The following is a 14,847-nucleotide window of genomic DNA, read 5'->3' on the forward strand; positions in this document are numbered from 1 at the left end:
ATCATATCTTATGAAATAATCGCATTCATATCATGCATATGCATATGTTTTTCTTACCGTTATTATTGCACGTCATGCATGGTAATTATATCTTGCAGTTCAGTAAGATTTCATATATTATAATATCTACGCATATTTATTGGACATGATCATATGTTTAGTATGCAAGAACATGATAATAATGGGTGTTACATTATGCTTACTATGTTAGATAATATCATGTCACTTGTAGTACCCGACCATAAAGGGAGTGACTGGTACATCTCGATAGTATCTGACACTTTTCCCAACCAGAGTTAGGGGCGGGGGATATTCTTATACATATATATATTAAGGCTCACGCTTGAGATGTTAGTCTATTGATTATAGACAATTAGACAGCCATTTTGCTGAGCGATGGGCGATTTACTATTGATCGATGAGAGTCATACCCTTTAGAGTATTTAAGATAGAGAGAAGGGTAAGATGACGTAGACCTAGTTGTACTCGATGACGTAGGGTGAGAGCGTCCGTGAGTAACAGCTCATGATTTTCATACGGTGGTGCAATGGTGTGGAAGCGAGGGCTTGGATGGTACTATCAATGTGCGACACTGACCTTTGTGATGAGCTTATGATTGGGGTCCTTAGTCTGCGGTGATGGACAATCGGTCATGCTGTTTGCTAGGTGATAGGCTGGCGTTTCTACCACTAGGGTCTACCCTCCCTTGGGGTACGTGTGTGGTCGAGTGTGAGGATTGATGTGGCCTACGGGCATAACTTTGCATGAGCCTATATTACAAACTTAGTAGTCTGAGATAATGCACATTATGTGGTATGATGTTGACATGGCGTATGGGCGAAGCTCAATATGAGCTTGAGTTGAGGATTTAATAACCTGGATTGATGTATTCATTTGATCATGATGCGCATATTCATATTTACTTACTATTGCATCATTCATTGCACTACTTTTAGATTATACAATTAGAAACTTACTGAGCTTTATGCTCACCACCTTTTAGTGAAAATATTTTCAAATTAGTAGATGAGCCGGAGTTCGTGGCGGACCTAGTGAAGACTGACTTGAGTCTTCTTTTTTCTAATTCTTATTCTTATTCTTAGTTTGTTAATGTAAATTAAGCTAAATGGTTTTTAGCTCCTGCATGGGCTTTGTCTTATTTTGGTTATGGATATATATTTTGGATTTAATATGACCTTGGTATTATGAGCTTCTTCTTTATATTATTTGTGAAAATGTGGATTTTCTTGCCTATGTATTGTGTTGAGATATTGACTAGCAGGTCACCTGGTAATCACGTGGGTTCTACCCACATAAGGGGTACGTATTTGGTGGCGGATGTTACAAACAGTTTTCTTTATTAATTTAGCCCTTGCACTCATAAGCCTCCTTCGCACCTATGCGACTACATATATCTAATGAGCGGTCAGTCAAAGAACCAAATATGTCGCCAACGTTAGACTTCCATAAAACTTCATGTTCATGTCCAAATAATCGAGTATTTTTTTTTTTACCAAACTAGCTCTTTTTATATTTTATTTATTCAAATAGATTATATCTCAAACTTAATACTAAAATGGGTCTACGAAACTGTAGCTCTATATAAAACGCTGGTAAATTCAGCATTTTATCTTTAGATAGAAATGTCAAAAAGTTTATTTTATAGAACATTCAATTGTTCAGCATTTTACATTTAGAAAACGTTGAACAGTTGAGAATTTTATTAGAGAAAAATTAAAAGTAATAAAAGTAAAATTGGAAGGAGCTATAGTCTTTTTCTATAATTCCGAGCATTATCAGTTGCAAAGAATCACTACATTATTCTGCCTTACAAATTTTTTTTTCTTATCGTCACAACGACATATTTGTGACTAGAATGAATAATCAATCACAAAGTTACGATGCTACAAATTTTTATTATATTTAATTTTCTATCATCTTCATAACGTCATATCATATATCCAAGATATACCATCGATTAAAAAGTCATAATCTGCATAAATGAGTAGTTCAATGTCTTAACAAGATGTTGAATGATTTAGTACTTTTAACAATTAAATACTTAACTATTCAATATTTTATATATATCATAATTTCCTAGCTTCTTTTGATAAAAATGTTAATCACATCAGCATTCTACATGTAAAAACACGGATTGGTATTAGCATTTTTGAAACACCCAAACCTCCAAATACACGTGTAAACCGCGTGGGTAAATCCCCCACGCGGTGCATCACATGACCTGTCAGTACAAGGATTTCACAAGGCACACAACAGCATAATTTCACCATAAATAAACTCAACTATAAGAGTCCGGATACAAGTTCCACAGGCCACAACAAGCCTTCCAAATATACATCCAAAATACAACAGGCCACAACAAGCCTTCCAAATGCCACAGCCCACCAAGGTTGGAATAGTGGGCTGCAGACCGCAACCCACCCAACATTGGGTTAGTGGGCTGCAGCCTGCAGCCCACCCGGGTCCAAGGCCAGGTGGGCTGCGCCTTGTAGCCCACCCGAGTCCAGGTGGGCTGCGGCCTACAGCCCACCCAGACAGTCCTTCCACCCCATCTCCTCCCGAGGGAAGGAGGTCGAGGCGGTGAGAGGGATCCACGAGGTTGCGGGGTTGCGGGCGGCGCGCCACAAGGCTGGCAGTGCAGCACGAGGCCGACGACACGGCCACGAGGTCGGCGGCGCAGCACAAGGCCGAAGGTGGCCACGAGACCGACGGGTAAGTGAAAGGGGAAAAGGGAAAGAAAAAGGGGAAGGAGGTGGACCCGACGGCGACGACCGCGCTCCATGGCCGGCGGCCATGGGGAGTCCATCCTCCCCCCATCACCAAGGGCCCGAAGCCCAGAGATGGCTTCTCTCCCTCTACCGGGGCTTCTCGGATCGGCGACTAGACGCGAGGTTGTTGGCCGTCGTGAGCTTCGACGACGGCGAGGGAGGGGGGTTACACTATCAAAATTAATGGCAGGGGGGAGGCTTACCGGGGGGTTGGCTGGCAGGCTCGGCAACTCTCGGTCTGGCTTCGGCGGCAACGGCACTTCGTCAACTCCGACTTTGGCAATCCGCGAGAGAGGGAGAGAGGTGAGGTGGAGGAGAAGACGAGAGGCAGGGTGGGATGGGTGCGGTGAGGGGAAGGAGATAGAGGAGGTGGGGAAGGTGGCGTGCACGGCAAGGGAAAAGGAAGAAGAAGGAGAAGAGAGGACGCGGGTAGGGTGGCAGGGCTGACGCACGTGCTCGGCGCGTGTGTCAGTCAGAGGGATTTTATTTATTTATTTTAGGGTGTTACAGTTTTAGTTTGTGTCATGATCTGAACTTGGTAAGAAAGGTGGAAGAGGCTTGGCAATGATGAAACCGATTTGGAGTTAAGATAGATTTTTGGCGAAACTGTAGATGATCTAATTATTGGATGTACCTGAAATTTGGATATGTTGTATCTCTCGTAGAGAGCTTTCCAATGACCCCAAGATCGTGAGAATCAGATGGGTAGATAGTGAGACATTGATCAAAACATGGACGCTGGTCGGAGATGGCAGACTAGCTCGAGGTGATCTCTAGAGTTTTTGGGGATTCCGTGGGTCAAGATAGTAGAAGGTAGGTTTTGGGAGGAGGTTTATTTATTGTTTAAGTTTATCGATCAAACTTAATACCAAAAGATGCCTCCTTTGATCACGTCAAATGCGGTGTCATAAGATGCAGAGACAACTATTGAATTGTTCAGCGTTTTATATAGAAGTTGAATGTTAAATTAATTAGCAGTTTATTCTTTTATTAAATCATTGAACAATTTGGTGTTTTAATTCTAAATCTAATAGTTTTGTCATGTCTCCTCTACGTCCGCCGCTCCCTGTCTAATGCCCATATTGTCCACCTCTGCCATTAAATTCTCGCCTTCCAGGGCATCTTGAAATTCTCCTATGGCAATGCCTTTCTTCTTGCCAGCCCCCAAATGTATTAATGCCCTCCTTCTCGTGAATAGGGAAGGAAACAATATGATATTTTCAAGGGGACCAAAAAATCACAACCTCTAAGGCTAACCTATGTGGAATAACAAATAGCATAAACTAAAAGCATATGATTTCATAGAGGATTCGGAAGCACATAGGAGAGATAAAGATATGAATAAGTAAGAGAGGAAACTCACTGAGTAGAACTTTCTAGACTTCATAAAAAATTGAATTATTCAACGGTTTATCAAAAGAATAAATTGTTAAACAATTCAATATTTTACTTCTATATAAAATACTAAATATGTTGGACCTCTATTTCGCCATCCCGCCCATGAGTAGTTAAGCATAATTGAATTCAAGTGGAATCAGCTTAAAATATTCTAGCCTGTTTATAACAACCTAACCAAAAAAAGAAAATTTGGGGCATGACGTGATCGGTCATGTTGTGGCCAATCTTGTGCCCCAAGTCAAGCCCATCCCGTGAGACATCTGTTTATTTGTTATGGTAGGTTCTAGGAGTGTCATGCACACTAGCCAATATATATATATATATATATATATATATATATATATATTTCTCTTAGATTTTCTCTCCCTATCTCATTCTCTTATTTCTCTCAAATTTCTCCCCTCGGATATTTGCCGCCATCCCTAGAACAGCCATAACCACCTCCACCACTAAGCAACACTAGTAAGCCTCCTCCCTTCTTCTCTTTCCTCTTCTCTCCTCTTTCTCTTTCCACTTTGGGCTCGAGTTTGCTGGAACTGAGTCATTAACGAGAGACCGGCTGGTAACTGGCTAGTAGGAACCAATCCCCTCACTCTCTGCCTAGGTCCCCCTCCCCATATATCCCTTCTCTTTTCTCCGTCCTTATTCTTCCTCTTCATTCTGTCCTCCACAAGCCCAGCATTGCAACAATAGTATACCCAAATTCTTTTTTCCTTATATTAATTACTTATTTTGTTTAGTTGATTTAAATTAGATTTTAGATAGTTAGTTATTTTCAAATATATACTTAGTAACATGGATATTAAATAAATATAACCACCATAAAATTAATTATAATTATAAGCATTTGCACATAAATATACCAATAAACTTATGTACATATATTTTTCTGATAAATACATAAATTTATTAATACAATCAGTTTTTATATATGGTAATATTCATGATATATATATATATATATATATATATATATATATATATATATATTCTAACAATTTATGATATACGATTATGTATAGAATGAGATAATAGGGTTATTTTTATTTATTTATTATTTTACATAATTACATAAAGACTAAATTATATGCAACTTGTAATTAATTAAGAAAGAGTAAGAATCGCACATTAATTATAATTAGAGTTTACCTATACTTGTATTTTAATTTTTATTTATATATACTTAACCTTTTATTATTTTATATAAAAGAGAAAAGCTATCTTAATTCTTATTGTAATGCCTCTGTCCAACATAGGCACGTGCACACCCATACGCCCACACGGCACGCGACAAGTCGGGTTGGGCCCGTCATGCACAAATACACTCCTATGCACATATAATATTGATATCATTAAATAAAACCTACTAACATATCCATGCTTACATAATCCATCACCAAATAAATCATACTATTAACCAAATAAACCTGTTAACATATGATTATCCAAGTCCACAATAATACACTAAACCACTATATAATCTAGCAGGACCCACACAGACCACGACAAACCATCAAAATACAACTAAAATAACTAATACAAGAGTACACTATGATTCGACATGTATTATACAAATTATCAGCTAATACAAATGAGTATAAATATCAAATACTTGTACACCTTAATTTCTATATAAATTATCATCTATACCATCTCGCATCTATAGCTCACCTCATCATCACTCTAAGATATCTTCTCAAGATATCTCAAGTTGTTATCATGTACCACATATCTGATAGGGTTAGAAAAGAAATAAAAAAAGTCATGAGCAAAAGGCTCGGTGAATAAATCTTACCTCGAATGCTAAACAAAGAATAAATCATGTACTGAATAATATGAATCAAAAAAGCATAATGTCATGAATGAGTATATGAATGTGTCCTCAATAATACATAAGTGAAATGTAGATAACATGTCATAACAGATAAAAGTATATAATCATTGACAATAAATAAACAAATCTCTATATCATACTATCATCATAACTCTTATATGACACATGAAGCATACCGACCATGATCATGCTATAATATCAAATGCAATCATATATGATGTATATTGACCACTTGATAATCAGGTAATCAAATGATAATAAAATCATATGCATTTTCCAACATCTCAGTTTTCAATATAATCTCTATATGTTATCATCATACTAGACCACTGTGCATAATCAACATCCGATACCCGGTCTCAACATCATGCCTGAGGCTCAGAGCATACTCTGTCACCCGCAAAGAGTATCTTAAATATAACCATACTCCGCCACCTGCTAGGGTATCAACAACCATCCAGACTAGGCCTCAATGTATCTCAAATATAACCCTCCTAGTTGATAGAAATCTCGTAAGAATAACTCGTCACATATGCCCAGATGAATGGCATGTGTCCGAATGCCTGTTGTGCACAAAGACTAACGACTTCGAATATAAGGCCAATAGGATCACGACTATGTCGAGCGATCAATCATCCACCAAGCGCGTCCTAACCCTCGCGCCACCTTGGGTATCCTTACGCTTTCTATCAACTATTCTATCAATTACATTTTATGTTTTCCTTCTAAATGACAGATCACATGCATATATCTAGTACGATAATAAGTTAATGTATAACAAGAATTTAAGTGGAACAAAAATCAAGAGAAAAATGATGCAATGTAGTCTCCAACCATGTAATCAACACATGCTAATCTATTACATGCATACTCATGCTATATATCAACCGGACATAAAATTATAACAGTATAATCATCTCTCATCATCTCTATTTATCATTATCATACTCATATCCAATATCAGCCTAATTATATGCATGATAAAAATATGCTTGACTATAATCATCTCTAGATAAAGTTATATAATAATATTGAAGGCTAAAATATGCATATACATAATTATATAATATATCCTAATTTGAGAACGGCGTCTAGGGGATAAAACTATTCACCCCTTATTAGAAGACGCAAATCATGTATCCCTCACATTCGCCAATCAATCTAGTGACAACTCATTGCTAGCAAGATCTACGGAGTCTCAAATAAGGGGGTTCGGGATCATCGTCGGCAGTTCCAGGGGAGGTGGCGGCGGGCTGGTGCCAGCAATGAGAAGAGAAAGAGAGTGTGAGAGAGAGTAGAGTGAGAGGGTGACTGAGAGAGAGAGAGAAAGAAGGCGGTAGGGACGTTGGCGTTGCGACTGTGGCGCCAGCGGGACCATCGGAGCTAGCTGGCCCGGCCTGGTTGGCCGAGCCGACGGGCACGCACCCCCAACTCGCGCCACCGGCCACGTCGTGCCCTTCAAATTTTTTTTAAGAATAGATTGTTACAGTAATTTTATAACTAGTATTTTATAATAATAATAATAATAATAATATATTTATAGTATAAGAATTCTATCTATAATATAAATAATAACTAATAAATATAAAAGGAGTATAATACGATCTTCCTTGGATTGAGTTTGATCTATCTCGTTATCAAATCTGTGCATGACTTATACGGATGAAGGAGATTCCTAAAGATATAACCGTCAGATTAATGTGAAATTTTGATATGTCATAGCCTTGGAAAAAAGTTTTCCAATGAATCTAATTTTGGGTGATTCGGACAGCGAAATCTAAAGATATCTTCGGATAAGTGGGTAAACATTGGGGAGTCTAATATGCTAGATTCATATCAGAACATGATTTTGGATCTGTGGATGGGGGCACATAATCCTTGGTGGAATATGGAGGTGGTACGCCAGCGATAAAGGGTGGCACCGGTAATGAAGGTGGTGGGGAAAGATTATGGATGGTGGAAAGGATTAGGGCAAAGATAGAAAGAGATTTGAAGAAGAGGGAGGAGTGGGCCGCCCCTTAGGGACAAGGGTGAGTGGCCGGTCGAGAGTGGTTAGAGGCGACGACGCTATGGTGGTGGCTGCTGCCGTGGGAGAAGGGAAGGAGAGGGAAAGAGAGGAAGAAGATTAGGGTATGAAACTTAATTTAGTGATCATTTCATTTTTGATTGCTATTTACACCTTAAGAGGCTAACAAAACAAGTCAAAAATGATAATTATTAATTCTAGAAATAATGAATTCTCACCAATCATGTTCAAACTGGGTCGAGCGCGTTCAAATACACAAATTGTGTTCTCTGTCAATGCGAACGTATGCAGGCATTCGAACGTGGTCTGCATACTCGAACGCACAAATTGCGTTCTCTATCGATGTGAACGCCTCTAGGCATTCATAAGGGCATTCAAATGCACCACCCCCTCCCGCGTTGGAACGCAATGTACATAATCTTTATTTTTTTCTGAAATAAATAACTAGCACAATAAGAAGACTCTCGTAAAGTGTATTCATGCTTGAGACGACTCGGTGAAGTCTGAATCACATCATTGTATTGGAGTAATTATAAGCCATCAATATACATTATATGAATGGATTCTAATTGAATAAACGACTAACTTAGAGTACTTAAATATTTTTAGATTCTAAGCCTCTTATCTGAGATCTCGTGAGCCCTATTAGCGATGTGATAGGCTTTGATACTAATTTGATAAGCTCTGATACCAATTTGTCAAAGCTCGGATACCAATTGATGGATCTAGAACCAAAAGATCGGCTATGAAACGATTCCTTAAGATATGAATTTATTGCAGGAAGTAGTCCGCGCAACCGTGGAAAAATATTTGTCAGATATTCTCCGATAATTAGAAAATTACGAAGGGAAATAGACGAAAGGAACGAAGTGGTCTAGATCCCAAAGAAGAGGGGTGGCTCGACAGTCGAAGGAGATGAGAAGCAAGGAGAAACCTTGCCAATGGTAGATGTGTAAGTATGGTGAAGAGGGAGGAGGGAGGAGTCTAGAGAGAAGATAAGAAGTAAGAAATCAAGAATCTAATAGTAATATAAACTTGGGTGTCATCCACATATTTATAGAGGCTAGCCAACAAGTCGTAAGATAATATAAAACCCTAACAAACTAACTAAACCAATATTCCTTATCTTCTCCGAATACCTTTTAGATTAAGCTTTCGTTTTGTCATAGATATATTCTGAATCTGGAGAAGTCATGAATATAAAAGTTGTAGATCTGGAGGTTGTCGACCTTATCCAGCTAGTTTGATATTATTTAGATATGTGTCGAATATTCTATAAATATTTTTCTAAAACTGCGCAGAGCTGGATTTAACTAATTAGATAAAATCCTAAGTAAGTGTATCACGATGGGTTAAAGCTTGGTTGATGAATGAGTGAGATATATGTTCTATGTGTTTTCTAATTAAACTGTGAGTAGTCTTACCCCCTAGTCATCTGTTTTATATTATGATATATTATATATTTATATGTATATATTTTGGTTTGACTACAAACATGATTATATGATCATATATATATCAAAACAGATCTAGCATTGGTATGCATGCGATAGATATACCATTTGAGACTATATTCCATCGTATTTCTCTTGACTTTTTTACTACCTAAATTCTTGAGTTGCATGAGTTATTATGATCCTAAATCCTTAAGGATTCGACAGAGCATATTCTAAGTCTTTTAGGCTAAATTATGAGACCGGGTATTGGGTGTTGATCATGCACTGTAGTTTAATAAGACAATATCATTCACAATTTACATTAATAATTGAGATATTGAGAAATGCATTAATTATTTTATATGTTGGTATACATGATTATTGAGTGGGCATCATATATCATATGTGGTTTCATTTGAAATTGTCAAAATATGATCATTGCTAATGTACATCATACCTTAGAATTGTTATATTTGAGGAAATTATAGTATAATTGTATTAGTAGAGACATATATGTTGTTGATGACATATGTATATACTCTTTTATAACATATGACTTATTAACCATTTATATATTACTGAGAAATATTTATATATTCATGATATGAAATTTTTTTCTAAATCATATTATTCAGTACATGATTTACTCTTTATTTGACGTTACTGATTTGGAATAAGATTTATTCACTAAGCCTTCAACTCATGGCTATCTTTGTTTTTATTTATAATCACTCTAAATATGCGGTACCTAATGATGACTTGAGATATCTTTAAGAGATGTTTTAGACTAAAGATAAGTGAACTAGATGTGAGATGATATAAAAGATAATTTATATAGAAATTGAGTTGTACCAATTATTTGATATATTTTTACTTTATTGTATTGGACAGTAATTTATATAATACAAGTTGGGTTATATTTTACTTATATATTAGTTATATATTGATGGCTTGTCGTGGCCTATGTGGGTCTTGCTAGAATATGTAGTGATTTAATATAATTATTATTGATTTGGATATTGATATGTTACTAAATTTATTTGATTGATAGTATAATTTATCCTCTAAGATGGAGGTATATCTCTGTGTGGCAACCCTACTCATCCTGCCACATGCGTTGTATAGGCGTATGGGCATGCACGTGCTTGCCGGGCGGAGATATTACACTATTGCCACCTATTAGATGATATGCTATTTATGCTTAGGTTGGGACTACGATCGAGCGTAATAGGTTAGTAAAGTAAGTCTAATAAGCGAGCCTTTAAAATGAGTTGTGGTGATAAGGGTGAAGGAAGGCGAATTGGTTGCTTTGACATGAGAAAAAAGAGAGACAATAAGCCGAGGTAGAGGTGATCAAGAAAGATAATAAAGTGGTCCTTATAGTTCGTGGAAGATGATTGTAACAACCTAGCACCCCCCCAAAAAAGGATGAAGATAATGGGTTGCATGCCTCGTGCCATGCAATCCACCAGCCATTGGCTCGGCCAAACAGGCTTGGGCCAGCTTGCTATGGTGGGCCCACTACCACCCTCCCTCGCTACCGACTCAAACTCTCTCTAATTGTCTCTCGCTCTCAAACTTTCTCTCATTCTGTCTCTCTCGAACTCTCTTAGTGCCAATATCGTCCCTGGAGTCGCTACCACCACCTCTACCACCAAGCAACGTCGGTGAGTCTCCTCTTCCTTTTTCTTTTCTCCATCTTTATCTCTCTCTCTCTCTCTCAATTTCTTTCTCTGTCAATCTCTCTCTCATTTCCTCCCTCTCGAGCTGTAACATGCCCCCCCCAAAAAAAATTTGGGCACAAACATGCAAGGCATGTGCGCCATTTTCCTCTCTTCCCTCTCCTTTTCCCCGCCCGCAGCTCGTTTTCCCTTTTTTTTTCATCCTGCCGTGTCGGAGTGCCACTGAAATTGCCAACCCGTGGCAAGTTAGTGTTATGGCCTTTAAGTTAATCTAGCCCAATATATTATTTGCTCTTTAATTTATTTTAATATAATTTACTCATTTTATTTAATTATCCTTGTCAACTTGAGTTTCAAATATTAATCATCTTTAGAGGATAGTTTTGGTTAGTTATAATAATCATTATAAATTAATATTAATAAATGATAATCATATTAAACATGCTTTAATATTCAATAAGTAAGTTAATTAAATATGATATATTTTAATTTACTTTTTGTAATGCCTGCACCTGGCACGAGCATTTGCATGCCCACGTGCCCACGTTGCATGCATGGTATACGTGACAGGATGGGCGAGGCTCGTCATGTACAGATATACCTATACTTAACATAATCAATCTCAGAGATCAATCATACTATCAACCAAATAAACTTGTTAACATATGAATATCAAAGCCCACAACAATCATACTAGACAACTATATAATCTGGCAGGGCCTACATATGCCACAACAAACTATCAAAATACAACTAAAATCACTAATATATGAGTATACTATAATTCGACTTATATTATACAAATCATCGTCTATACAACAGAGTACAAGTATTAAATAATGGTACAACTCAATATCTGGATAAATTATCTTCTATACCATCTCACATTTATAGCTCACCTCATCTTTGCTCTAAAATATCTCCTTAGGATATCTCAAGTTGCTGTCACGTATCCTATTATCTGAAAGGGTTAGAAAAGAAATAAAGAGAGTCATGAGCAAAATGCTCAGTAAATAAACTTTACCCCGAATCAGTGATGCCAAATAGAGAGTAAATCATGTACTGGATAATAAAAATAAAAAAGAGTATTATGTCATGAATGAATATATGAATGTGTCATCAATAATATATAAATGAAATGTAGATATTATGTCATAACTAATAAAAATATATAATTCTCGACAATGAATAAATATATCTTCATGTCATATCATCATCATAACTCTCTTAATATGATACATATGATGCATGACGACCATGACCATATTATGATACTAAATGCACTCACATATGATGGATAATGATCACTTGATAATTTAATATACCAAATGATAATAAATTCATATATATTTATTAATATCACCGCCATCAGTGACATTTTGGTATAATATCATCATACCAGACCACTGTGCACAGTCAACACCCGGTACTCGATCTCAACATCCTACTCGTAGGCTCAAAGTATACCCTACTATATGCTAAGGATATCTCAGTCATAATCATACCTTACCATATTCTAAGAGTATATTAAAATCCATTCAGATCGGATACCTCACCAGTTAATAGAAATCACATAAGGGTTACTCACCACACATATGCCGTAACGAACGGCATGTGTTTGATTGTCTATGCGCAGACTCAACTGACCTCGGACATAGGCCACGAGATATTACATATCAGCAATTATAATCATCACTCCAGGCACCCTTGACCCTAGCGCCTACTCGAGTACCCTCATGTTTTTCCTATCAACTTTTTTATTAATGAGATTTATGGATTTTCTTTTATATGATAGATCACGTGCATATATCTAGTACTATAATAAGTCATGCATATAAGGGATTTAGGTGATAAGTCAAGAGAAAAATAATACAATATAGTTCCATATATCTTACACATATATATCCTTAATAGTCTATCACATGCATACTCATGCTAGAAATCCTCACGTCATCTCAAATCATCTCTATATGTCATCTACATACTAATATCTTATATCCGTTTATTCAAATGCATGCTAAAATATGTTCAACTGAAATCATCTCTAGATAAGGTCATATAATCATGCTGGAGGCCAAAACATGCATATACATAATTATACATATATCCTAATTTAAGAAAGACGCTTAGAGAATAAGACTACTCACCATCTGTTCAAAAGACACAAACCACATATCCCTCACATCCATCAACCAAAGATCAACTCATTGCTAACTAGAACCACAGGGTCTCACACAAGGGTTTCGGGATATGAAAATATTTTAAGTAGTATAAAGTTAGTCGTTTATCCAATTAGAATTAATTCATATAAAATATGATGATTTATTAGGTTTAGAATTCATGTTTTTATATTTTATTAAATATCTAAATTTAATTATAGATATAATTTTGGTAATATAAATATACCATTATTATGAATGCTAGTTAAGAATAAAATGGTTATTCTTTTTATATAAAACTAGTTTAAGTATATAATTATAAAAATAATAATAATAAAAGGCTTATATATAATTATAAAAATAGAAGTATAGATAAAATCTAATTATAGTTAATTTTTTGATATTCTTACTCTTTATTTTATTAATCGCTAATTATACGTACAATAATCATTATCCATTAATATAAAAATACTTATTCGAGCTTAGCATTTTATTGTATAAAAATAATATATAATAATAAGTGTTAAAAATATATTATATATGTATATATAATATGAACTTATATCATTTAATTATTTTTAATAAAACTAAATATATAAAATATAAGATTATTATCAATAAGATTACATGTGTTAATCTAATAAATAATGGCTAAACTATAAATAAATTTATATGCAAGTATTTATAATGATAATATTATACTAAAAATACGTAGCTAATACTTATATTAGTGAGGGTAAATTATCAAAATAATCCACCATTTAAATAAACTAATTTACCTAAAATTTTAAAAATAAATCATATAATTAATGAAAAAAAATTTAAAAGGGAGTAACCTTTTGCAATAATGTTGGCTTGCCCGAGCATTATTGCGGAAGGGATAGATTAGAGGAAGAAGGAGAAAAAAGAAAGAAGAATAAGAAGAGAAAAGAAGAGGAGAACAGGAGGAGGAGGAGGAGGAGGAGGAGGAGGAGGAGGAGGAGGAGGAGGAGGAGGAGGAGGAGGAGGAGGAGGAGGAGGGCACAGAGTGAGGACCCGGGCTGACGGGGAGGGTACCGGCCACTGCTGGCTAGCCAGCGGTCAGCCTCTCACCGGCGACTCAGCTCCGATAAGCTTAAGCCCAAGGGTAAGAAAAGAGGGAGAGAGAGAGAGAGAGAATGTTTGAGAGAGAGACCGAAAGAGAGAGGGAAGAGGAGAAAAAAAAAGAGAGAGAGAGAGAGAGAGAGAGAGAGAGAGAGAGAGAGAGGCGGTGCTAGAGGAGAAAGGCGACGGCTACGGCAATACCAGGGCCCATCGCAACCAGTTGGCTGCGGCAGCGGCAGTGGCGCGCGTGGCGCCCCCTCATGCAAGCTGCTCATGGAGCTAGATGGGTGTGGCCGGCCACGTCGTGCCCATAAATTAATTAGTTTTTTTTTGAGTTTGGTTGTTACACTTTTAATTGACAATTATTAGGGAATAGTGATCATGATGATAATTGTATTTAATAGCCTTTAATAGTGTGTCATACCATCAAAATTAATATA

This window comes from Typha angustifolia, chromosome 4 (assembly GCF_048772165.1).
Source record: "Typha angustifolia cultivar Huaian chromosome 4, ASM4877216v1, whole genome shotgun sequence".
Lineage (NCBI taxonomy): Eukaryota > Viridiplantae > Streptophyta > Magnoliopsida > Poales > Typhaceae > Typha > Typha angustifolia.